A 26,638-nucleotide genomic window follows, 5' to 3' on the forward strand; every position below is an offset into this window, starting at 1 on the left:
GACGAAACGAATTCACACCTTGTTCTTGTCTTGATGGGGTCACTTGTGTTGTGGCGCCACAGTCTTACCAGACCATAAGGGCTGCTCCTCATGAGAGAGAGAAGCGACTTGTCATGATTTAACCAACAGACCTCAGGCAAGGGAAGAGGTTGAGAAGGAGTGTTCTTCATGGTAACCTCAAATAGGTGGTGGGAATTAAACCCACGCTGCTCTGCAAATCAACAATCCAGTCAACTGAGCTAAAAATTATATATTTGATATGAGAATGCGGACTGCTTTAATAATTGGCATCTATTGCTTCACAAAAAATATTAACTCGTGTAGCATAGGATCATAGAGTCATAGAGTCATAGATATGTCCAGCATGGAAACAGACCCTTCGGTCCAACCCAGGCCATGCCAACCAGATACCCCAACCCAATCTGGTCGCACAAGTCATCACCCAGCCCATATCCCGCCAAACCCTTCCTATTCATATACCGATCCAACTGCCTTTTTAAATGTTGCAATTATACCAGCCTCCACCACTTCCTCTGGCAGCTCATTCTATACACATATCACCCTCTGTGTGATAACGATGCCCCTTAGGTCTCTTTTATATCTTTCCCCTCTCACCCTAAACCTATGCCCTCTACTTCTGGACTCCCCGACCCCAGGGAAAAGACTTTGTCTGTTTATCCTATTTATGCCCCTCATAATCTTGCAAACCTCAATAAGGTCACCCTTCAGCCTTTGATGCTCCAGGGAAAACAGCCCCAGCCTGTTCAGCCTCTCCTTATAGCTCAAATCACTCAACCCTGGCAACATCCTTGTAAATCTTTTCTGAACCCTTTCAAGTTTCACAACATCTTTCCGATAGGAAGGAGACCAGAATTGCATGCAATATTCCAACAGTGGACTAACCGATGTCCTGTACATCCGCAACATGACGTCCCAAATCCCGTACTCAATACTCTGACCAATAAAGGAAAGCATACAAAATGCCTTCTTCACTGTGCTATCTACCTGCGCCTCCTCTTCAAAGGAGCTAAAAACCTGCAATCGAAGATTTCTTTGTTCAGCATCCGACCCTAGCACCTTACCATTAAGTGCATAAGTTCTGCTTAGATTTGCTTTCCCAAAATGCAGCACCTCGCATTTATCTGAATTAAACTCCATCTGCCACTTCTCAGTCCATTGGCTCATCTGATAAAGATCCTGTTTTAATCTTAGGCAACCTTTTTCGCTGTCCACCACACCTCCAATTTTGGTGTAATCTGCAAACGTACCAACTCTACCTCTTATGCTCGCATCCAAGTCATTTATATAAATGATGAAAAGTAAAGAACCCAGCATCGATCCTTGTGGCACTCCGCTGGTCACAGACCTCGAGTCTGAAAAACAACCCTCCACCACCACCCTCTGTCTTTTACCTTTGAACCAGTTCTGTATCAAATGGCTAGTTCTCCCTGTATTCCGTGAGATCAAACCTTGCTAACTAGTCTCCCATGGGGAACCTTGTACAACGCCTTACTGAAGTCCAAAGAGATCACATCGACCAATCTGCCCTCATCAATCCTCTTCGTTACTTCTTCAAAAAACTCCATCAAGTTTGTGAGACGTGATTTCCCAGGCAAAAAAAGCCATGTTGACTACCCCTAATCAGCCCTTGCCTTTCCAAATACATGTACATCCTGTCCCTCAGGATTCCCTTCAACAACCTGCTCACAACCCACGTCAGGCTCACTGGTCTATAGTTCCCTGGCTTGTCCTTACCACCCTGCTTAAACAGTGGCAACACGTTAGCCAACCTCTAGTCTTCCGGCACCTCACCTGTGACTATCGATGGTACAAATATCTCAGCAAGAGGCCCAGCAATCAGTTATCCAGCTTCCCACTGCGGTCTAGGGTACACCTGATCAGATCCTGGGGATTTATCCTCCTTCATGCATTTCAAGACATCCAGCACTTCCTCCTCTGTAATATGGAAATATTTCAAGCTGTCACCATCTATTTCCCTACATTCTGTATCTTCCATACCCTTTTCCACAGTAAACACTGATGGAAAATATTCGTTTAGATTCTCCCCCATCGTCTGCAGCTCCACACAAAGGCTGCCTTGCTGATCTTTGAGGGGCCTTATTCTCTCCCTAGTTACCCATTTGTCCTTAATGTACACGTAAAAAACCTTTGTATTCTCCTTAATTCTATTTGCCAAAGCTATCTCATTTCCCCTTTTTGCCCTCCTGATTTCCCTCTTAAGTACTCTCCTACTGCCTTTATACTCTTCTAAGGATTCACTCGATCTTTCCTGTCTATACCTTACATATGCTTCCTTCTTTTTCTTAACCAATCCCACAATTTGTTTAGTCATCTAGCATTCCCTATACCTACTAGCCTTTCCTTTCACCATAACAGGAATATATTCTCTGGATTCTCGTTATCTCATTTCTGAAAGCTTCCCATTTTCCAGCCATCCCTGTACCTGTGAACATCTGCCCCCAATCAGATTTTGAAAGTTCTTGCCTAATACCGTCAAAATTGGTCTTTCACCAGTTTAGAACTTCAACTTTAAGATCTGGTCTATCCTTTTCCATCACAATTTTAAATCTGCCAGAATTATGGTCACTGGCCCCAAAGTGCTTCCCAGTGACATCTCAGTCACCTGCCCTGACTTATTTCCCAAGAGTAGGTCAAGTTTTGCACCTTCTCTAGTAGGTACATATATATCCTGAATCAGAAAATTTTCTTGTACACACTTAACAAATTCCTCTCTGACTCTACCCTTAACACTATGGCAGTCTCAGTCTATGTTAGGAAAGTTAAGAGAACGTCTTTTGGAAATGATGAAAGAACTCGATTTTGTTCCCCCGGGTTTCTTGAAATGGAGAAGATGCTAGAGGTTTATGCCACATCTATCACTTTCCACTTCTATGTCTTTTCACAGAATCTTCATGGTATCCTGGATATTGATCCAATATTTGTTAATCTTAAGGGAACCACACAATTTAGTAATACTTGGGTGGCCATTTAGAAACGCGTCACTTTCCTTAATAAATGTTCATAATTATCATTACGTTATATGACAGGGAAATTATGAGGTATAAAGAAACCGTAAATACTGACCATGAGTGTTCCTTGCCTTGACAGCTGTATCTCTACAGCGTACAATTTTTTCTAACAATCAGACTTTCAACGTAAAGATGGATCTAAAAGAGTAGACACTACCTATTGCCTGATGATACCGATAACTCCCCACGACAGTACTGGAAAACCATATCATTCAATTAATCAACTCAGTGAGGCCAATGATGTGCAAGTTCTGGATTATCATTCAAATTCAAACCGCAATATGAATTTGTTCTTTTGACTCTTGAATAAAATAGGAAGCAGTACACATTCTGTTGCAATATTAATATTACCTCAAGTTATGAATAATGCATGTAAAAACTCTTGTGATTCAAGAGTTTTGCTTTCTGATTAAGCACAGTATCTGGGGTTGACAGAGAGTCACTAGTCTCTCTAAAATACCACAAGGATCATTTGCTTTTCATTAGACTTCAGGATAATTTCAGTTATAGAAGTCATACTTGCCTCTGCCATTGAGAAATTCTGCGTATTCACTCTGACCAAACCACGAAACATGGCATTGTGAATTAAAGCAATACATTGTGAGTATCCTAGGTAAAATGGTTGTCAATGTTAATTGATTTAAATGAATCACCATTCGCATCTAATCGGATCTTAACTGCGATAGATAGCAACTTATGTCCCCTCCCAAGTTCTCCTGTTTTTTGAATTTGTCAACTATCCATGGGCCCATCATATTTGTTATGATTTTGTTATAGTTCTTTTGCTAAGAGAATAGTTTGATGTGTGCTTTATGCATTCGGATTGGAAAAGGAAACGTGGGCTGTCAGCCCATTAATGATAGGTCATATGAGGTCATCACCTTCCTTGTTCTTCATGTTCACAGTATATCAAATCACTGACCTCATGTTCTTTATTAGAAACCATTTGTTCAGCAAAGTGTTTTTAGTCTCTGCAGTGTTAGAATGTGTGAATGGAGTGGTATTATGTTTTACAACACAAAATGTGGGCGGCACGGTGGTACAGTGGTTAGCACTGTACCCTCACAGCGCCAGACACCCGGGTTCAATTCCTGCCTCAGGCTACTGACTGTAGAGTTTGCACATTCTGTTGCAATATTAATATGTTGCAACACAATGTTGCAAGTATCTATAGCCAAATGCTACGCATTTTTAACCTTCCAGTACACTCTGAAACTGCTAGCCTGACATATCTCAGATGATTTTAAGCTCTAAGTGCAGAACAGCATTCACTCTATTTTAAAGGTACAGTAGACGCTTTCAACTTTGTAACAATTATTTAACTCCAGATTCTGCATCTATTTTCTGTTTTAGTTTATAGTGAACATTTGGAAGGAGTTATAAAAGTCCCTCGCTTCTCTTCTTAAGACGATCAAATGCTCTATTTGCTTCCATCCCTTCTGGGCGGCACGGTGGTTAGCACTGCTGCCTCACAGCGCCAGAGACCCGGGCTCAATTCCTGCCTCAGGTGACTGACTGTGTGGAGTTTGCACATTCTCCCCGTGTCTGCGTGGGTTTTCTCCGGGTGCTCTGGTTTCCTCCCACAGTCCAAAAATGTGCAGGTTAGGTGAATTGGCCATGCTAAATTGCCCGTAGTGTTAGGTGTAGGGGTAAATGTAGGGGAATGGGTGTGCTTTGACAAGTCGGTGTGGACTTGTTGGGCTGAAGAGCATTTTCCACCATGTATGTAATCTAATATAGTTTACACAGTTGCTTATTAATACAAAGAATATCAAAACATTCTAAGAACATGAATGCAAATAGAACGAATTGGTCAAGTATTCTGGTACATTCAGTTGATCCATAATCGTGTGTGATAAACATTTAAAGCATTGTAAACAGTGAACTGTTCTGTCTGGATCACTGTCACTTTCTCCTTTGATCATATTTTGGCCATTTGTTAACAGAAGTTCAAAACAAAATATTGCACCATGAACGTTGCAGCTGAGGTTTATGTGGACAGGCATTCTCGGTAGAAATAAAACAATAATTTTACTCTGAAGTCAACGTCTTAAAGTTCACAAAAATGGCATTACACAGTGGATGGACTCATAAATTGCCAGGTTTCCATACCCTGTCCAAAGCAGAAGAGGGCAGCATTAAATTCCTCTTAGAATGGCTGTCAAATGGAAATGAATTAAAATTCAGGTGGTGCTCTTTGAGCTTAGGAATGGGAATAATGAGGAAAATTGTCTGCAATCACATCCTGTTTGAAGCAGGATAAGAAAACATCTATTCTGATATTAACAAAAAGTTGGTTTTCATGTTTTGCTGTTTAATATGACAAGGAGGAGACATATGCCTAGAAATAAATGCTGGCATCAAAATACTAGTACTGATCACATGGAAAGAAATCAATGTGTGTTTAGGACAGAAGGAACATCACGAGGCAATGAAAGTCAGAGAGAGGAAAAGTGACCCAATTCATCAAGATCTCTTTGTAATCTTAGATAACCTTCTTCACTGTCTACTTTACCAACAACCATAGGGTCATCTGCAATCTTACTAATCATGCTTTTTATATTCCCATCTACATCATTTAGATAAATGACAGATCAAAGTCGACATAGTAGTAATCTCTATGGAATACCTCTGGTTACAGGTCTTCAGTCCGAAAAACATCTTTCCATCATTACTCTGCCTTTGGCCATTAAGAAAAATTGTATCTAATTGGCAAGCTCACGCTGATATAACTTTATTAATTAATCTATCATGTAGAACCTTGTGAAAGGCTTTACTAAAGTCCAAACAAATGATTTCTGCCACTTATCGTCGTCAAACATTTTTGTTCCTTCCTGAAAAAAACTTAATGTCATGACACAAAAGTTTCCTTGTACAAAACCATAGTGACTATCACTGATCATTCTTTGGCTCTCCAAATACATATAAATCCTGACCTTCAGACTCACTTCAGACAACTTATCCAAACATGTCAGATTTACAGGTCTATAGTTCCCGGTCTTCTGTACATACTGTGCTTGTGAAGCAGGTCAGCACTGATCTTTTTCTTGTAATCATGATTTGAGTCTGGCTCCACTCTAAACGTGAGAAACAGTTTTACCATAAATCGCCGAAGGTTTCTTCTCCAATCCGGTATTCTCCACGTGATAGGAGCACTCGGCCTGATCCGTTGGATCAACTCCAGCAATTTCTGGATCTGGTAGGTCCTGTCGTGATTGGGTAAGATCCCAGTGGACAGGATTTCATTAATCAGCACTCTATCCTTCCAAACAGTCATCTCGATGGCTTGAGGGTAAATCCCAGTGACAGGAATCATCCAGATGGGGAGAGAGAAAGGCAGAGAACAAGAAAGAGAAAGAGGGAAAGAAGGAAAGAGAGAGAGAAAGAAAGAGAGAGGAAGAGGGAGGGAGGTACAGAGATAACAAGAGAGTATAGCAGAGAAAGAAAGAGAGAAATAAATAGAGACAGAGAGAGAGGAAACATGGCTCTCACTTCACCACTCACTCACCGACTCTCAGTCGCTAACCACACACTGATTCTCAGATTCCCCTGCTTAACGACTCTCAGACCCACATCACACGCCATCTTTTACTCACACTCCCTCACGCACCCTCTCTCAATTTCCCCTCACTCACTGTGTCTCATTGCCACTTCCTTTTCTCCCCCACTCACCAATTCTCAGTTGTCTCTGCCTGTAGTCCAGGTATTTCCTTGCTCAATAAACACATGCTACTTCCAGATAATGTTTCCACTGTTGGTTCTTAATTTTGTAGTGGTCCTATTTGATGCATTCCACCCACAAAAACCATGCTTCCTTTTTGAAGCTGGTAAAATCTTATCCATTCCACGCCCTCTGATGCAACCAATTTTCATTCGATTATTCCTCAAGTCGCAACCACTCATCACCTGGTATATGTGGATCCTTTTCAATCAGAAATACCAATTATCAACTAGATTCTGCATAATTACATGCCACGACAATCCAATGACATAGTTAAAAGTAGGCCAGATGTTTGCTAAGGGTGTATTAATAACTCGAAGTTAAATTAGAACGAGGAAGCAAAAAGATAATATCCTCTGGATTAGTAACTGAGCCATTGGCTAATTGGCACAGGGTCAATGAGTTTAAGCAGGTAAATGCCTGGCTCAAAGATTGGGTGGGGAGAAATGGGTTTGAATTTACGGACATTGACACCAATACTGGGGAAGAAGGGACCTGTTCCAATGAGATGGTCTTCATCTGAACTATGCTGCAAACAGAGTCAGTTCGAATCACATGACAGTTTTAAACTAACAGGGAGTGGGTCTGTGTGGGGGCGAAGGACTCAGTTAAAGTGGAAATTACAAAACATGGATTAATGGAGAAAGTAAGAATGCAGAACTCTACAGAGGTTATTAAAATCTCTAGCACAGGCACAAATAGGACAGAGTGTATGGAATGTGCTCGCAATCAATATTTAAGCACATTGGACAAACGAATGAAAAATTAGAAGAGAGACGGTTAATACAGGACTGAAGGCATTATTCTAAATGCACGCAGTATAAAGAATAAGGCAAATGAGTTTGTGGCACAGGTCAAAGTTGGCAGGTATGACATGGTGGGCATCACAGGAGATGAATATTCAAAGATATCCATTCTATCGTAAAGATAAGCGGGTAGTTAGAGGGGGTTGGTTACCCTTATGAGTAAAAAATGAAATTAAATTAATATTATGAAACGAAGGAATGTCTGATGATGTAGAATCTATGTGGGTAGAGATGAGGAACTGCAAACTTTAAAAAATATAGTTGGAGTTATGTACAGACCACCAAATAATAACCAGTAGCTGTGCCATAAAGTACATCAGGAGATAAAAGAAATGTGAAGGAAAGGAAAGGTTACAGTGATTATAGGCAATTTCATTATGGAGGTGGACTGGGAAAATCAAGTTGGCTGTATATTGCAAGACAACGAATTTGTGTAATATATACGAGATGGCTTTTTGGAGTAGCTTGTGGTGCAGCCCACGAGAGAAGAACCAAAACTCGATTTAGTGTTGTGCAATGAGACAGATTTAGAAAGGCAGTTTAAGGGGAAGGAACCCTTAGGAGGCAGTGATCATAATATGATTAAAATTTACTCTGCAATTTGTGAGGGAGAAGATAGAATCAGAGGCAAACGTATTGCAGCTGAATAAAGGCAAGTTTCCGAGAGCGGTATGAGGAAGGAGTTGGTTAGAACAGACTGGGAGAGGAACCTCGCCTACACATGCAGAAACTTATAAAATAATGCAAGGCTTAGAAAGGGTGGACGCTGGGAAGTCGTTTCTGTTAGACAGGGGGACTAAGACCCGTGGGCACATTCTTATAATTAGAGGGGGTCAATTTAGAACGAAAATGAGGATATATTTCTTCAGCGAACTGTGCTGAGAGGACAGTCAACTCAGCGAAAAATATTCTTTGGTCTCCTGGAAATTGGTAGTTATCCAAAGTAAAGAGTTGACCCTGACCAAGTGTTGCAGAGTAAAGCCCAAGACTATGCGCAGTGGGACACAACGCTTGGGGCAGCTGCCACAAAGGAACTGTGGTGAAAACCCATTGAGTACAGAGTACTGGTTCATGGTTGTACCCGGGATGAACATTAACAAAAAAACAATTTATCTTTCTGTAGATCTTCTTTGCAAATGCACATCCCAAAAGGAGATGTGTGGCAGTCACAACATGCCTATTTCAAGGGGAGTATGCAGTACTGTACAGTGTTAAGTCACGGGGTAAACCCTCCTGTTCACTTTATCCAGCAACACAGTGAAGATTTATGCCATGTGGAAATCTGTGAAATTCGATAGCGCCAAACCTAGTTGAAGTAAAAGTAATAACTGTATTTCTAAACGGATAACCAAAAATATTTAACTAACAACTATTTACAACTCCTTCCTCTAACCTACCTTTTGCTTTCCCTTCTGTAATACTAGTTCAATAAAACTCCCGATTAAGATTTACAAAACAAAACTTCTTATCTCAAAACCAGGCAGCTATTTGGTTCTTCTCTTTATTCATGTATTCTTTTCTTCTTCTAGGAGATTCTATTTCACAGTTTACTTATCGATAAAGGTACCTTTAAGACAGATATTTTTTGGGCAGTCTGTACATGGTGGCTTGGCAGTTCTCCTCCTAACTCTTCAATTTACCCTGGTTTTATACCCACAAAAAGCTTCAGATTGTGTTATTGGCTTTAAAGATTGTCAATAAACTAAATTCAAACTTGATTGGAGGTTGGTATTTTGGGGTATAATTTGATCTGGTTGGCCAAATTCGAATGTGTTTATGTCTCCAGGCAACAAGCTAATTGAGTTGTTCGAACAAGTGTTACATTGTTACCTATTGAGAACACTTGGTGCTGTGTTCAGTAGCTCAGCTAGCTTCTAACTCTCTTAAAGGTACATTATGCCCACATTTTCATAACAATAGAGTCAGTTGTATTTGACGGATCTGACGGCAGTGCTCTTCCCACCACTAAATGATGTCTTGTTGTTTACTGGGTAATTCTGACGATGAGGTATTCTGCCAAATGCCTTTCACAATCTGGTCAGAGAAGGTCGCAACAGGATCCATCCTTTGCTCCTTATTTCATTTCAGTCTCACACCTTATAGAAATAAAAGAGCTGAGCTCCAGAGATGAGGTGAAACGTGCAGTAGTTAACATCAAGGCTACATTTAACTGAAAGTGGCATCCAGGAGCCCCGCCCCCCACAAAACTGTAATCAACGAGAATCAACACAAATTTCTCTGCGAGTTTGCGTCCTATCTGGTAGAAAGAAAATGATGTTCACGGTTATTGGAGGTCAGTCATCTCAATCCTAGGACATCGCTGTAGACGTTCCTCGTCTTCCACTGACAACCATTCAGAATTGCTTTAATGTCCTTTCCCCCATCAAAATGTGAAGAGAGGTCCCCTCATGATTGCACAACACGTGATACTATTTGCAACTACTTAGACACTGAAGTAGTCTGTGTCCCAATGCAGCAGGACCTGCAAAACTTTCAGGCTTCGGCTGAGGAAGCAAGTACCCTTCACACCACATAATTCGTAGGCAATGTCGAAATGTCAAATGTCAAGAAAATCTAACAACCCGCCAATTACATTCAATGACATTACTACCTTCATTTTCAGCATCCTGGGATTTACAGTTGATCAGAAACTGAGCTGGATGAGTCATGTAAGAACCGCAGTACCTTTAACTGCTGCATCATGAAATCTTTTATTAATTAAAGTCCCAGCACTTCACCCTATCACAGATGTCCAAGAAAAGAGGCTCTCTCATCTTCTTCGTTACACTCTTAAAAGCCTTGATTTCTTTGTTTCCTTTCAGAGTTGATGAAGTATTTCTCCCCACAACGTTGCTTGAATAAATGAGATTTCCATCCTTTTTTCTTCTTATGGTCTTTGTTCTTTTAAAAACATTAAATCCCTTTCATCTGCTGATTGGAACCTGACTGAATTCAGAAAGATAAACTCAAAACAACGAATATCACTGAGTTTCCCTCGTCTCCACAGAAATATGACAGGTAATGGAATAACCAAAAAGGGATATTTTTCCAGACATAAAATAAAAACACGCCTGTTTAGGGCAGAATTTTCTCCCATTCCAAAATTGTCCTCGGGAATGTGGTCATGAGTCATCATTTCCAAACAATTCAGTCTATGTACAACAGTTAAACCCAGAGTGCTGGTCTCAGTAAAAATGGTCAGAATTTTTATGGGTACACGAATAAGAAGGTTTTGGAGGCAATAGACAAATATTGGCAAATAGGGCTAAATTAATTTAGGATATCTGCTTGGCATGGACGTGTTGGAGCAAGGGATCTGTTTCCATGCTGTACCAATCTATGTTTCTAATTGTTCCAGTCAACATTATTCTTCTGGTTTCCCAGAAATAAGAAAAGTTTTGCAATTAAGGATAGACCAGAGATTCTCAATTAATGTCGTCCCAAATTTCGAGTGTTTGGCCCTTATTCCACTAAACCCTTCCTCGTCATGTACCTATCCAAATGCCTTTTCAATGTTGTTAGTCAAACCAGACACTACCTGGCAGCTCATTACATCCATGAACCACCCTCTGCCTGAAATTGTTTCCCGCTTAGACACCTTTTCAATCTTTCCCCGCTTCATATTATACTTGTGTCTCCTAGGTTCGGCCTCCCCCGACCCTGGGGAAAACACCTTAACTATTCACCTCACCTATGTGCCTCTTGACTTTATGAACCCCTTTAAATTCACCCAGCAGCCTGTGATGCTCCAGCGAAACAAACCCTAGCCTATTCATCCTCTTCATTTCACTCAAACATCACAAACGTGGTAATATCCTTGTAAATCTTTTCTGAACCCATTAAAGTTTAACAGTATTTCCCTATGGTAGGGAGACCAGAATTGAATGCAGTATTCCAAAGTGGTAACCAATGTCCTGAACAGCCGCACGACTCCTATTCTCAATGCACTGAACAAGAAAGGCAAGCGTATGAAATGCCTTCTCTACTCTCTTGTCTATTTAAGACATAACTTCCTTCGAATTATGAACCTGCACCCCTTGTTGAGCAACACTCCCTAGGAGCTTACCAATAAATGCGTAAGTCCTGCCTGGATTTGCCTTACCAAAATGGAACACCTTACGTTTATATAAATTAAAATCCAAATGCCACTCCTCGGCCCATTGCTCCACTAATTAAGGTCCCATGGTACTCTGAGGTAACGTTCTTCTAGCTGATGTTTCACCTATATCTTCTACATGTATAACATAAGCTTGTAGCTCATGTAGTCTATGCTCCTATAACATAACCCTGGAAGAAACGATATTTTTTGAACTGTTCTCGCCACCAGTCCTGCTGCCTTCAATAGTGCATTCACGTACATTTCCAGGTCCTCAGCCCTTGCACATGATCTGAAAATGCATTCCTTATGTAATAATGTCTATCTTTGTTTGTCTAATCAAAATCCAACACTTACCTCTTCACACCTCTGCATTGGCCCTCATCTGCCACCGAAACTCCAACTTCACCAATTTATGACTTTCACTTGAAGTTTAGATGATCCTCTGTACAGTTTAGAATTCTCGCAGGTTTTATGGAATCCACAAACATTCAAATTTTCTGTTGCATGCAAAGATCCTGGTCATCAATGTAGATCATGAAAACCTCATGGCCGAGTGTCGACCCTTGGAAAACTCACCAAGAACCCTTCTTCCACCTCTCAAAACATCCACTGACCATCATTCTCTGTTTTCTATTACTCACGCAATTATATCTTCACATTGTTACTGCCCTTTCTACTGCATTATCGATAATTTCTCTCCATGTCTGCGTGGGTTTCCGCTGGATGCTCCAGTTTCCTTCCACAGGCCAGAGATGTGCACGTTAGGTGGATTGGCCTTATTAAGTTACCCATCACGCTCAGGGATGTGGAGTTTAGGTGTGTTAAGCCAAGGGGAATGCAGCGTTATGTGGTAAGGTATTGGGACTGAATGGGATGCTGTTCGGGGAGTTGGTTTGGACATGTTGGGTCGAAAGGCCTGGTTTCACACTGTATAAATTCTATCTCGTTGTGAAGGAAATTGTCTTGTTAATTTCTGGAAACCAATTTTTAGCGACTAGTTATTTCTAAAGTAGTAATTTACCAAATTTCTTCATCATATCTCAATCACACTGCAAAGCTCCCAAAATTATGCTGACTATTAACTTTGCTTCAGCACTGTCGTTCTGCAGATAACGCGATTCAAGACATTATTTCTTCGTTTGGCACAGTGGTCTTAATTTCTTCGCTGTTAATTTTGAAGTACACTTATTAAGAGCAAGATTATTCAGAAACTGAAATGCTCTTCGAGCTGAATCTTCACATGTAGCCATCATGTGGTTCATTCTCATTGTGTATTATTTTTCCCTACACATGCGTGAACAGGGCAGCACTGTGGCTCAGTGGTAAGCAATGTTGCTTCACAGCGCTGAGGAGTCAGGTTTTATTACAGCCTCGGATGACTGTCTGTGTGGAGTTTACGCATTCTGCTGGTCTCTGCGTGGGATTCCTCTGGGTGCTCCGGCTTACCCCCACAATCTAAACAAGTGCAAGTTAGGTGAATTGATTATGCTAAATCGTTCATAGTGTTCAGGGATGTGTAGGTTAAGTGCATTAGTCAGGGGAAATATACAGTAATAGAGTAGCAGCATGGGTCTACATGGCAGACACTTCGGAGGGTCGGTGTGGAATTGTTGAGCCAAATGGCCTGTTTCCATACTGTAGGTTATCTATGATTCAAACGCAAGTCCATTTTATTACCTTGTGCTATTACCATTGTCATTGTATTCATGTCAGTTCCTGTGCAAGTGACTGGTATGATTTTTTTTGCCTGTTGTGTAGGTCACATTAGACCTTTTACAAACTGCTTTTCGTCATGTAGCTGTGCATATTTGGAACCAATCTTCAGCATATTTCTAAATGTTACTGTCACAAAGCTAGTCCCTTTTTTTTAAAAAAAAAGGCTGTTCCTTTGCTAAAGGAGAATCTGTCCTTGATTTTTTTTTTCAAGGGGAAATAAAACTAGACCGGGCTCTGATCAGTCTGCTTTGGTACAGAGATGGAAATGATTTTTAGAAGCTTTTTGTTTATACGGAAACAGATGAGACTTCAGGCCAAAGAGTTCATGTTTGAGAACATATAAAGAAAGAGATGTGGTTAGCTCTCTAGGTGTCTGAGCTGAGCAGCTTTAGTTCTGTCTGACCTGGTAAGAAGTTCAACAGGGAGCTGTTTGTAAAGTCTCTCTCTTTTTTGCCCTTCAACTTCAACCTGCTCCATTTATACTTGCTTTTAAAAGGAGTTTGCTTATTGGGACTGTTGTGTATATTCAGAACAGCATGATGAAGTCTAGTTGGATAGGCTGAGTTCTGTAGGCGTTCTTAATTGTGTTCTTTGTGTTTCATTGTGTAATTTTATGAATAAATTTTTGTCTGTATTAAAATCTATTAGCCAATCTAGCTATCTTAATCTGGGTGACATTCACTGCACACTTACCAAAACAAATTGCAAAGTTATGGTCTGGGGTTGGCAGCTTCAGAATGTTTTTAGTGGTCTGGCCTAGTCAATAACATTAGTTGCTGCACATGACGTTGATGCGCTTACACAATTACTCAATATCAGACCATACTTTCTGTACATTCAAATAATCTTATTAGAAATTAGAAGTGGTTCATTGTCTGATTTTCACTTAACCTGTCCTGCATGGTGGTGATGTCTGAGGTGGTGATCAGACTGTCACATTCAGTTCTCTGAAAAGGCACTGATCAAAGTATGTCCAGCGTAAATGTATCGACATATTAGCATCATCTACAATTACCTTTTATCAGAATGTACATCAATACCAATATGATATATTTCATTCAACCATAAGTTCAGTTGAGTTATCCCATTTTGCATGCGGTGCTGCATTCTTTCTCACCAACTCTACTTAGATCTTCAACCATTTCCTCATAACTATTTCTTGACATCTAGTTGCTAAGGTTGGCAGAAGAGGAGGCCAAGATAGGTCAACCACAGAACTTCTGGATGAGGATGGAGGTAATGTCATCTTTTGCTCTGAAGTGTTTGACTCCCCTTTCATTTAGAATGTGTCTCGGTATGGAGCATTTGCCTCATTTGCATTATTTCACTGCCCATCACAACTGGCTGTGGAAGAACTCTATTGTTGCCCCAAAGTATGATAGCAACATTTACATTATAAGACATGGGTCCTCATGCAGCAGTCACTGAAGATAAACATGCACGTGCAGCAAACAGTAAAGAAAGCGAATGGCACATTAGCCTTCATGGCAGAGATTTCGAGTCTCATAGAGTCATAGAGTTGGACAGCATGGAAACAGGCCATCAACTTCTGCAGGCTACCAAATTTTCACAATTGAAACCAATCTCAGTTGCCTGCGTGTGGTCCGTATCTCTCCATACCCATCCCATCCATGTAGCTGAATAAATGTTTCTTAAACGATAAAAATAACCCTGACTTCCATCATTGCCTCTATCAGGCTGTTCCAGTCATGCATCAATCTCTGTGTGAAACAATTACCCAAATGGTCCATTTTGTACCTCTCTACTCCCACCGTAAATCTCTGCCCTCTCGTTTTCGTTTCCCCTAACATGATGAAACGCATTTGGTTATCTAACTTAACAATGCCTCTCATGATAATATAAGGTCACCCCTCAGTCTCCTGCTATTCATGGAAAACAATGTCCCAACCTATCCAATCTCTCCGTATAACTCAAACCGTCCAGTCCAGTTACATTCCCGTAAATCCTTTCTGCATTTTTCGAATTTAATAGAATTCTTTCTCGAGTAGGGTGACAACAACTGCACGCAGAACTCCAAATGTGGCCTCATCAACATCTTGTACAGATGCAACAAGGAGGCCCAACTCCTCTAATCAATGCTCTGACGTCTGAAAATAAGCATGTCAAAAGCTTTCTTCTCCACCCTATGTACCTGCGACTCCATTTTCAGGAAGCTATGAACCTGCATCCCTAGACGTCTTTGTTTATAACACTTCCCAGAGACATAACACTGATTGTGTAAGTCCTGCTCTGGATTGTCTTAACAAAATGAAACACCTTGCATTTATCTAAAATAAACTCCGCCTGCCTTTCCTTAGCCCACTGGGTCAGGAAGTCAAGATCTTGCTGCATTCCCAGATACCATCCTTCAATTTCCACTCCAACACCAAACTTGGTGTCATTCACACTTCCACATTCTCATACAAATCATTTCTATAAATGATGAATAACAATGCACCCAGCACAAATCGCTGTGGCATGTCACTGGTCATATGTCTGAAAAAGAACCCTCTACTACCACCCTTCGTGTTCTACTCTCAAGCTACTTTTGTATCAATTGACTAGCTCTCCCAGGATTCTGTGAGATTTGACCTTTCTCAACAAACTACCATGCGATATCTTGTCAATGCCTTGCTAAAGTCTATGCTGACAAGATCTACCACACTCACCTACTTTCTTGCTGACCACTTCAAAAAACTCAATGAAATTCATTAGACATGATTTCCTCGGCACAAAACCATGCTGACTATGCCAATCGAGTTCTTGCCTCTCCAAATGCTTGCATATCTGTACTCTCACAATCCCCTGTAACAACGTACCACCACAGATGTCATGCTTACCAGTCTGTAGCTCCCAGGCATTTGCCTGCAGCTTTTCTTGAATAACGGGACAACGTTAGCAACCTTAAAATCTTCGGATACTTCATCCCTGGATTTTGATTATACATATATTTCTCCGAGGGGTCCGGAAAGTTCCTCTATAGCCTCTCATAATGTCCTGTGATACACCTCATCACGTCCTGGAGATTTATCTATCTTAATGCGTTTATAGAATTCCAGTATCTTCGGTTTTGTAATGTGGGCTCTCTCCGAGACATCAATATTTCTTTCTTCCAGAGTGCAGGAGCAGGGATGGCCTGCTGCAATTTTGTAGTCCCTCGGTGATATCACACCGAGAGTATTATGTGCAGTTTTGTTCTCCTTATCTGAGGAAGAATATTCTTTCTATAGAGGGAGTACACCAAAGGTTTACCTAATTGACACTTGGGATGGAAGGACTGACGCGTGAGGAGAGATTAGGAGTCTGTTCGGATTGTATTCACTGGAGTTTAAAACAACAAGGGGACATTTTATCGAAACCTGTAAAATTATAACAGGATTAGACGTGGGAAGGATATCCCACTGTGAGGCGTTGAGAACAAGAGGGCATAGTTTAAAGATAAGGGAGGACTGAGGACTGACATGACATGAGATTTCTTTTGCCAGCGATTGATGCGTCTCTGCAATTCACTACCAGAGAAAGCGGTTGAGGTTAAAACATTGTTCATTTTTAAGAAAGAGGTTAAGGTGTTCAACGGATGTGGAGGAAGGTGGGATTAGGGTATTAAGCTGGATGATCAACCATGATTAGATTGAATAGTTAAGTAGTTTTGAAGGTTCGAATGCTCTACTGCAGCTCTTATTTTCCACACTTCTATTCACCCAGTGGAAGTAACCAGAGAGACCTACTTCTCCATGAATGTACTGGAAATTTTAAAGGCGGGAGCCACTGATTTGGAAGAAAGGGCTTGATATGGTCTTAAAGGTTGCTTGTCATTATCGATATGCATTTTAGCTCCAAATTTGCAATGAGTGGCTGGAATGGTTCAAGTGTCCCGGTTACGGCTCTCTTGTTTGAAAACAAACGCAAATATGTTAAATTACCTTCGCTGGAATTAACTACGTGGTAATTTGTTCAAGGTTTTCGTGAAGACCATGCATTCCACATCCACCAAATTTCCCCGTCACCATATTTATTAAATGCTCAAAGAATGCAGTTATGAAACACAATTTCTACTCTTTTAAATCTGTGCTGCTCATAAGCGACTCAAAATGCGCCCCACAATCGAAGGATTTGTCTTGAAATAAGGAGTGAGGGCAGAGACAAGGAAATGGAGAAATAAAGTATTTTATTGCTGATGTTTAGCGGAAGTCAAAATTACTATAACACATTATGAATTGAAAAGTCAAACTAAATATCAATGTCCAATGAGAACAAATTGTAACTCAGACTTCGTCTGTTAGAATCCTGGAAAATCTCTACGTTGGGATTTCTTGCTAATTAAAAAAAGGAACTAATTCAAATAATGTGAGTAAATGTAAACCTTTCTTCCTTATAGCATCGGACTGTTCCTTTTTTGACCTTAAAATGGCTTGAGGAATTTTAGACATCCGATTTTTAACTAATTGCAAAATTTAAAAGCACATATGAATCTTCTTCTGAATTTTACATTTTATTCACGCTTGCGATCAATCTTACGTAGAAGCAGCTGAGACATGCGATTAAACAAATGTGGGGCTTGTGTCTACATTGACTAAATGACTTGGGAATTTTGAAAGCTGCTAAATGTTTAGAAATTTCAATGTTTGGCAGGATTTGTGGCAAACTGTGAAAGCAGGCAGCCTGCTGTGTGAGGAAAAAAATGACAAACACAATACCTGAGTCCGAGAGAGAGGGATAGAAAACAATGGAGCTTTGGCCTCAAGACAGGAGAGCTGCAGACCATTATTCACTTGCTTTAATGAATCTTTGCTGCAGAAGGCTTGTAAATTGATAGGAGCCTGAACATGGGAAGCATTTGAAGTCAGAGAGTCCGAGCCTGTGTCAATACCTGGGAGGGAGATGGATTAATGACGTATATTGTCATGAAACGGTTCATACCACAGTACAAACTTAAAAATCACGCAACAGCAGGTTATAGCCCAACAAGTTTAATTGGAAGCACGAGCTTTCGGAGCACTGCTCCTTCATCAGGTGATTATGGAGCATAAGACTGCAAGACACAGAATTTATAGCAAAAGTTTACAGTGTGTTGTAACTGAAATTATATATCGCAAAATACCTAGATTATTTGTTCAGCCGCTCATCTGTTGGAATGACAATGTTGGTTTCAGTTCTTTCATATATAAATCGCAAAACCTTTTGTTAAAAGTTACATTCTCAAGTGCACTTTAAGAATTGGTGTTGTGTCAGCCCAGATAATGTATTGAAGGTGTGAACTCCCCTGTGTGAGATTATCTGCCAAAGTGGTTAGACTGATTCTAATCTTTAAAAAAAAATGGATTTAGAGAATCTCACGTGGATTCATGCAGTTTTGGAGCAAAGTAGGACGTATTTCTGCAAGCAAAAATTCATACCACAAACTTATATATGTATGTGTGCAAGTGGGTGTGTGTATGTATGGGTGAGGGTATTATGAATGTCTGTGAAAGAGTGCTGGCATGTGTGTAAGTGCAAAGGGGTATAACTCTATGAGGGTGCATTTGTGAGTGTGGGAGTGTATGCGTGAGCATATGCGAGTGTCTGCTTGAGTGTGTGTGCCTGTAGGAATATGTGTGTGTAGGAGTGTCTCTTTCTCTCTCTCTTTCTCTGTATGTGTGCCTGCGTGTAGGAGTGTCTGTGTGTGCATCTGTCTGTGTGTGTGTGTACAGTGCAATGGGGGTCACTTGCAATGTGACATGAACCCAAGGTCCCGATTGAGGCCATCCCCATGGGTACTAAACTTGGCTGTCACTCTCTGCTCAGCCGCTTTCCATTGCTGCCTGTCCCGAAGTCTGCCTTGGAGGATGGTCACTCGAAGGTCCGAGGTTCAATGACCGCCGAAGTGTTCTCCAACTGGGCGAGAACACTCCTGTCTGTTGATTATTGTGCGGTGCCCATTCATCTGTTGCCATAGCCTCTGTTCGGTCTCACCAATATACCATACCTCAGGGCCTCCTTGCCTGCAGCGTATGAGATAGACAACGTTGGCTGAGCCGTATGAGTACCTGCCATGTATATAGTGGGAAGTGTCACCACGCAGAATAGTGGTATCCACGTCCACATTCTGCAACGTCTTGCTGCATCTACCGTGATAGTTATATGGCATTGTCTTGAAAGCCAGGCAATTTGCTACAAACAATGATCTGTTTGAGGTTTGGTGATTGTTCAAAGGCAAGCAGTGGAGGTGTGGGGAAGGTCTTGGTGAGGTGCTCATCCTCATTGATAATGTGCTGCAGGCTGTGAAAAAAAACATGGCATAGATTTTTGCCTTCTGGGAAGTACTGGATAATGAAGGGTACCCTGTCGGTTGCAACACGCATCTGTCTCCTGAGGAGGTCATTATGGTTTCTCGCTGGGACATGTTGGAACTGGCAGTTAATGAGTTGACCATTGTACCCGATTTTATGAGGGCATCCTTGAGTAGTTCCAGGTGCCTGTCACGTTCCTCCTTATCTGAACAGATCCAGTGTATGCGCAGGGCTTATCCATAGGGGATGGCTGTTTTAATATGTTTTGGGTGAAAGCTGGAAAAGTGTAGCATCGTGATGTCATCCGTAGGTTTGCGGTAGAGTGAGATGCTGAGGTGCTCATCCTTGATGGAGATACTTGTGTCAAAGAACGAGATAGATATTGGAGAGTAGTCCATGGTGAATTTGATGAAACTCGTTGATATCACTGTGCAGGTTTATCAGTAACTCCTCGCCATGGGTCCAGAGAAAGAAAATGTCGTCAATGTACCTGGTGCTGGTTGGAAGTCGTGCCTAGAAAAGAAGTCTTGTTAGAACCTGTGCATGAAAATGTTGGCATATTGGGATACAAATTTGGTCCCCATGGATGTTCCGTGTGTCTGGATGAAGGACTGGTTGTCAAAGGTGAAGACATTGTGATCGGGACTAAAGTAGATGAGTTGTAGGACGCTGCTCAGAGATTGGCAATTGCTAGTGTTGAGTACTGAGGCTGTTTCCGCAATGCCATCATTGTGGCAGATGCTGGTGTAGAGTGCTGAAACGTCCACTGTGACGAAGAATGTTCTGGGTTCGACTGATCCGTGGGTGCCGAGTTACTGTAAGAAATCTGTAGTGTCACAAAAGAAGCCGGGGATTCCCTGTACAGTGGGTTTCACGATGCCTTCGACATAGCCAGAGATGTTCTCACACAGGGTCCCATTGCCTGATACAATGGGAGATCCTTGTGTATTGGCTTTGTGTATCTTCAGAAGGCAGTAGAAGTCACCTACGTGAGGAGTATGTGGGATGAGGGTGCTTAGGGAACTCTGAAGGACTGGATCCAAAATCCTGATCAATGTGTTTAGTTTACGGGTGTGCTGTTTGGTCAGATTGGCTGGTAGTTGCCTGTAATGTTCCTGGTTGTTCGATTTTCAGTACACCTCCTTGCAGTAGTCTGTTCTATGCTGAATAACGATGGCTCCTCTTTAATCTTTTGATTTGAATACAATGTTGTCGTTGGTTTTGAGAGCATGGATGGCGTTGTGTTGTGATCGGGTGATGTTTTGCTCTACCTTGTGGACATGGCTAATGAATCTGACATTTACATATTTCCTGATGGCTTGCACATGTCAAGTCCAGGGAAGTGGCTTTCTTGTGGGGGCCAAGTTGACTCCTTCTTTGGTCGCTCCTTTACGGATCCCTGTTATGATGTTTCTGTTTCATTGATGGGCTCATTGGGATCACTACTGACATCTTGAAATAATTCCTTGAGTCTCCTTCGTCTGATGAATTCCTCCGTGTCTGCTGCAAGAACCATGGAATCCATTTTCGTGGTGTGGCAAAATTGAGACCCCTGCTAAGGACTTCGATTTCTTCCAGTCGAAGAGCGTGGTCTGATTTGAGGTTTGGTGGTTGTTTAAAGGCGAGCAGTGGAGGTGTGGGGAAGGTCTTGGCGGGGGGCTCATCCTCATTGATAATGTGTTGCAGGCTGGCCAAATAACAAGGCCAATTTCGATGTTATTACCCAAGAACTTTTAAATGTTAATTGGGAGAGACTGTTCGCTGGTAAAGGGTCATCTGATAATTGGGAGGCTTTGGAAAATGATATAACGAGAGTTCAGGGAGAGTATATTCTTGTTGAAGCGCAAGGCTAGCAGGAACAGAGAACACTGGTTGACTGGAAATATTGAGGCTCCGGTCAAGAAAAATTAGGTGGTATATTTCATGTAGTGGCAGGTTGGATCAAAGCGTTTCTTGAGGAATATGCTGGGATGTAGGAGTATGCTTAAGAGGGAAATCAGGAAGATAAGAAGAGGACATGAGATAACTTTGGCAGATAAGGTTAAGGTGAAGCCAAAAAGATTCTACATGATTATTAAGAGCAAAAGAGTAAGTAGGGAGAGGATGCAGACTCTTAAAGCTCAACTGGCTGTCTGTGTATGGAGTCACGTGAGATGTTAAGCCAATTTTTTGCATCAGCATTTACTGCAGAGAAAGAATTGGAAGCTAGGGAACTCAAGCAAATAAATAATGCTGTCTTGAAAATAGTCCACATTACAGAAAAGAAGGCGCTGGAGGTCTTAAAACACATAAATTAGATAAATCCATGGGAACTGATAAATTGCACCCACAGACATTGTGGAAAACTAGGTAAGAACTCGTAGCACTCCGAGTGTTCCATCGTCAGTGATAGGCAATGTGCTGGAAACTGGAGGTTGGTTAATGTTGTACTTTTCTTTAAGAGAGGCTGCACGAAAAAGCAAAGGAACCACAGACTAGTGAGCCTGACGTCAGTGTGAGCATGTTCATAGAATCCCTATAGTGTGGAAACAGGCTATTTGGCCCAACCAGTCCACACCAACAATCCGAAGAGCCACCCACCCAGACCCATTCCCCTTATCTATTACCCGATATTTACATTCTGACTAATTCACCAAATCTATACATCCCTGAACACGATGTCCAATTCACCTAACCTGCACATCTTTCAATTATGGGATGATACCAGCACACCCGAAGATCAGTCTGGATCCCCCAAACAGCACGTGCAGAGAGACCCCCGAGATGTACTGCACTGTGGTGAGTACAACCTTTTCTGAAGCAGTCTCTGTTGTGTGTGGCACTGTGAAGAGAGGCTCACTGACTTGCCTCTGTCAAAGTGAATTCTGTTCGCACTCTTACATTTGATTCATTATCAGATGCATGGAGTACAAAGGAGAAAGTCAGGACTGCAGATACTCGAGATCAGGGGCAAAAACTGTGGCGCTGAAAAAGCACAGCATGTCAGGCAGCATTGGAGGAGCAGGAGAGTCGATGTTTCAAGCATAAGCTTTTCATCAGGAATGTGGGGAAGGGCCCAAGGGGGCTGAGAGATAATTGGGAGAAGGATAGCGCTGGGGGCAGAAGGTAGTTGGGAAGGCGACAGGTGGCTGCTGGTCGGGGGTGTTGGTGATAGGTCAGAGCGGAGGTTGGAGCAGATAGGTGGAAAGGAAGATGGACAGGTAAGACAGTTCAAGGGTGCGGTGCCGAGTGGGAACAACACTCATGCTTTACTTCGACTGGCAAAGTTGTGAATTTTTGATTTCTTCTCTGCATCCTGATACATCACATGCAGTGCTACTTTTGAGTGCTGCCTAGCCGATTCACTTGTTCTGTTTAATCGTTCCATAAAATTTGAAGTTCAAAATCTCTCTCTTTCTCAATTTCTTCTCTCTCTTTCCACCTTCTTCTCTCTCTTTTCCAATAGACGGAAGTTCTTCCAATTGCTTCTTTGTTTGTTGTATTTTAATTATAGTGTGTTTGCTTAGCATCGAGTCGTTCAATCAATCAAGTTGCAACTGCAGCGCAGCACCTTACATTTACCTTTAAAATAATAAAAAAAAGTTTGCATCTAGGCACCCATCTTAAAATATTTTGACCGAGTTTGGTCCAGCCTATAACGAATTGGGGCATCTTGTCAAGATCACTATGCTTAATTCCAGGTTGTGTTTAGGATTATTGGACTGAAAAGCAGCAGTGGTAAGTTTGAGCATGTTTTATTTCAGTTATTAAATTTGGTTAATTTAAACGGTGTATGACTTCTGTAAGAACAGCTCTTTGATTCATGAGAACTTTCATTGGGGGTGGAAGACGTCATTTTGGGGGTTTTACAGAACGTGAGCAAGGCAAATATTTTTGGATTGGTAAACAAACTGAAGTTGGAGTTGTCTGTGTCAAAGAGGAAAGGGGAAATAGTTGTGGTAATTTTACAGCATTTACAATTGCCAGGAATGCAATCGGAATCGGTGGGAATGGCTGAAATTGAATTGCAAATAATGCAGCTTGAACATGAAAAGGAAATGAAAGAGTCTGAATAACGATTTAAAGCAGAGGGAAAAGAAAAAGAAAGGCCGGCCCAAGCAGAAGAAAGACGGAAAGTGAGGGAAGAAAGGGAGAGGGTGAGAGAAGGAAGGGAGAAAGAGAGAGAATCTGAACTTCAGAGTTTGCAACTGTGAACTCAAAGTCTACTTAAAATGGCGCAGGTAGAGATGAAAAATAGGAGTAGTGATGAGGACAGTGATGGAGAGCAATCTGGTTAAAAATGTCCAAGTATTGCTTAAGTTTGATGAGAAGGATGTAGAAGCCTTTTTCATTTCATTTGAAAAAGTGGCTAACGAAATGAAATGGCCATTGACCATTTGGGTATTATTCAATTAAACAAAGTTGTTAGGTAAAGCTGGTGAGGCATTTCCGTCAGTATCAGAGAAGGCATCTGGGGAGTATAATGACTGAAAAAATGCTATCTTAAGTGCACATGAGCTAGTAACAAAAGGCGATCGACAATGTTTCACAAAGCAAAGGAGGAAAGCTGGTCAAATATACATTGAGTTTGAAAGGATCAAACAAATTAATTTTGAAAGGTTGCCAGGGCATTGAAAACACATCAAAGATATGACGGTCTTACAGAGATGTTCATTTTGGAGGAATTCAAAAATTCACTTCCTGAAGTAATGAGAACTCATCTGGAAGAGCAGAGAGTTAAGGCTGCAAGACTGGCAGCGGAATTGGAAGATCATTATGAGTTGGATCATAAGTCAAAGTTTGGCTTCTGACATCAATTTCAATCTGTGAGGGATAGAAATTTGGGAAAAGAGAAATCCTCGTTTGGTAAGGGAAAACGGGATATCATTGAAGATAACAAAGATAGTTTACCAGAAGGGAAAAGGAAGCCCGTGAGGGGCAATGAGAAGACAAAAAAAGTTCAGGTGTTTACACTGCAATAAAGTTGGCCACAAGGAGTCGCAGTGTTTACATTTGAGAGAAAGCACTAGGAAAACGGATGTGAGACAACAGGATAGACCAGTGAGTCTTGTTGACGTTGCAATGAAAAACAAAGGGGAAGCAAAAAATCTCAAGCAGATTGTACAACTTGGTCAGGGGGTTGGTTAAGCGCAAAGTGCCAAATCTCTTTAAATAATTTACTTGTGAGGGTAAAGTTTACTCGTAAATGCCAAGAGGAGCGGGAAAAGAAATTAAAATTTTAAGAGGTACAGGAGCAAGTCAATCTTTGATGGTGAGAGATTATGAGACCTGTGATTCAGAAGGAGTAATGCCTGAAAAAGGTGTAATATGTGAAATTCACAGTGAGGAGAGTAGTATTCCATTTTGTAAAGGAAGGTTGGAGAGTCTTTTTGAAAAGTGATGAAGCAGTAATAGGACTAATAGAGAAATTCTCGGTTCCAGGAATATGGCTTCTCCTTGGTATTGGTATCAGTGAATGGCAGGTGGGAATGTTGCTTACTGTTCTTGAAAAGCTACCGGAAAATCAGACAATGAGGTATTACAGAAAGTATATCCTGGGACTTTTCCTGATTATGTGGTAACATGATCAGAAAGCCACAGGCTGAATCAAAAGGAGAAATGAAAGAATGAAGTTAAGGATTTCGGAGTTCAATTTATCAGAGATCATGTTTGATCAAATTATTGAGAAATTTCAAGGTTGTGTTGGACAAAATGGATATTTTTAATTCAGAGAAATTAACTGAATTAGAACAGAAAGATGGGAAACGAAAGCAGTTGTATCAAAAAGTGTACTTAGAAAATAGAATCTGAGTATATCCCAGAACGTTACTATCTTAAAAATGATATATTGACAAGGAAATGGAGAAGATCACATATTCAGGTGGATGAGACACGAGCAGAATTCCACAACATTTTATTACTGGTGGGCTATAGAAAAGAAGTGTTGCAGTCGGCACATGAATTAACAGTAGGAGATCAGTTGGGAGTAAGGAAACCTCAAGCCAAAACACAATAAACATTTTTGTTGGACTGGGTAGCATAAGAATGGGGTTGGATTTTGCCAGACAAGTCATATGTGTCAGGCGATTGGAAAACCTCAGGCAGTGATGAAACCAGTACCCTTAATACTCATTCCCACAATTAAGGAACTTTTTACAGGTCCTAATCGATTGCATGGGACCCTTACATAAAAAAAAACTCGGTATTTTTCGACTATAATGGATATACCTACTATATTTCCAGATTCCATTCTATTATGCAATATCACAGCTAAAATGAGAAAAATGACCTGGATTTATTCAGTGAACATCATGACCAGGCATCATTTTCGTGCCTTCCCTCTTTTCTTTGAAAACTGTTCTACTTGAATAATCAGCCACTGTCCTCCTCACTGATTCTTTCGAAACTGACTCTACTGCAATTCCAGGCATTGTGTTCCTGTTGCGAATGACTCCTGTGAAAAAATATTTTTCCAACGTCCCACGTTCACCTTTTACAAACCATTTGAAACCAGTAACATTCTGTTTTTGACCTCTAACGAGTGAGAATAGTTGATGTCCAGCTTCTTCATCCAGTCCAATGACTATTTTGAAAATTACATTAGATGTCCTCATGGATTTTTGTTTCTCAAAGACTTCGTGAGATGAAGAAGAATGAGACAGCAAAAGTGTTTCACGTGCTGGTGAGTCTATAACTAAAAATGCAGTCAGAACTTTCAGGGGAGAAACTGCGAAAGAGTTCCTCACTAAAACGTGACAAATTTTTGGATGTGACAAATAACTGACATCCATTAATTATTTCAAGTTGGAGCTTGCTAAATTCCAGCCACCTACATGTAACAGGGAGGGTGAAACTTTTGCGACGATAGTGTTAAGTGATAGATGAACCTTATTCAACTACATGCTAGGGATTACTTAACCTCCTGCTGTGTTCTGTTCTGCGACTGCATGTTCAACCAAGAACAATTCACCTCCTGAATTTAACTTTTCTTTCACCCT

Source organism: Chiloscyllium plagiosum, unplaced genomic scaffold, assembly GCF_037043375.1.
Source record: "Chiloscyllium plagiosum isolate Xiang-an unplaced genomic scaffold, Cpla_swu_hap1 HiC_scaffold_35, whole genome shotgun sequence".
In the NCBI taxonomy this organism is placed as follows: Eukaryota; Metazoa; Chordata; class Chondrichthyes; order Orectolobiformes; family Hemiscylliidae; genus Chiloscyllium; species Chiloscyllium plagiosum.